The sequence below is a fragment of the Octodon degus genome, unplaced genomic scaffold, assembly GCF_000260255.1.
Source record: "Octodon degus isolate 3935 unplaced genomic scaffold, OctDeg1.0 scaffold00035, whole genome shotgun sequence".
Classification (NCBI taxonomy): Eukaryota; Metazoa; Chordata; class Mammalia; order Rodentia; family Octodontidae; genus Octodon; species Octodon degus.
In genome coordinates this window covers 13977829-13979199 of record NW_004524611.1, presented here as the reverse complement: position 1 = coordinate 13979199, position 1371 = coordinate 13977829, and positions in this window count along the sequence as shown.

Below are 1371 nucleotides of genomic sequence, written 5' to 3'. Positions count from 1 at the left end.
TTTGATGCAGGGTCTCACTACATAGCTTGGACGTGTGGTGATCCTGCTTTCAGCCTCCCCAGCGCTGGGATTATAGGCAGGTGCCACTATGTGGGGTCTCAGTGGCTGGCTTACTGCGCCTGGGGATGGGGCCATGAAGGCAAGCAGTACCTGTGATTGATCCCTGGTCCCTGTGCTTGCCTAAGCAGCCACTTAGTCCACTTAGCTATCTTGCTGGCCCTCTTAGCTACTTTCAAGTAGCTTTTAAGTGTTGTTACAACACTGTAGTATCTCCCAGCACTTGGGAGGCTGTAAACAGGCGGATCACTACGAGTCCAATCTATGCAGTGAGACCCTGAACACCCTGTAGACCCCGTCCTAAATGAAAATTAAAAAACACTACAGTATCGTAAGTTCAAAATTTGCTTGTTTTAGGGAAGTCTGCACTTTGCCTTGCCCTGCAGTACTTTGGAAATACTGAAGAACCCTCCAAGCTCTCAGAATGATCTGGAACTTGGCTGAACTTTGAAATCAAGTCTGCGTTTATCACTTTTACTGTATCCTTTTATTTTTGTTGGTCTCTGTTACAAGCGTGCTTTCTCTTCAGTTACCCCATAGTTTCTATCCACATTGAAATTTACAGAGCTGAGCCACATTTTTCCCCATAAAATAGGCATGAGAAATTGCTGCCACAACATTTCTTTTCCATATGAATAAAAGACAGATTGCTGCAGATGTCTGATACTGTTTTGTTTTTCTCTGAATTTTCTTTTTTTTTTTTTCCTTTTTTCCTTTTTTTCTTTTTGTGGTACCAGGGATTAAACTCAGAACCCTGAGCTTGCCAGGCAAGCACTTATTCCACTGAACTATCTCCTGGAACCTCTCTGAATTTTCAAAAAATTTCTTTATGACTTTCCAAGACAAGCCAGGTGCCAAGAATATATGAAAAGGAGGAGGAGGAAGAAGGGGAGGAGGAGGAGGAAAAGGAGGAGGAGGAAAATGAGAAGGAGGAGAAGGAGGAGAAGGAAGAGGAGGAGGAGGAGAAGGAGGAAGAGAGGGAAGAGGAGAGGGAGAAGAAGGAGAGGGAGGAGAAGGAAAGGGAGGAGGAGAAGAAGGAGAAGGAGGAGAAGGAGGAGGAGGAAGAGGAGGAAGAAAAGGAGAAGGAGGAAAAGGAGGACGAGGAAGAGGAGGAGGAAAAGGAGGAGGAGGAGAAGGAGGAGGAGGAGAAGGAGGAAAAGGAGGAGGAGGAGAAGGGGGAGGAGGGGAAGAAGGAGGAGGAGGAGAAGGAGGAAAAGGAGGAGGAGAAGGAGGAAGAGGAGAAGGAAGAGGAGAAGGAGGAGGAGGAGAAGGAGGAAAAGGAGGAGGAGAAGGAGGAAAAGGAGGAGAAGGAGA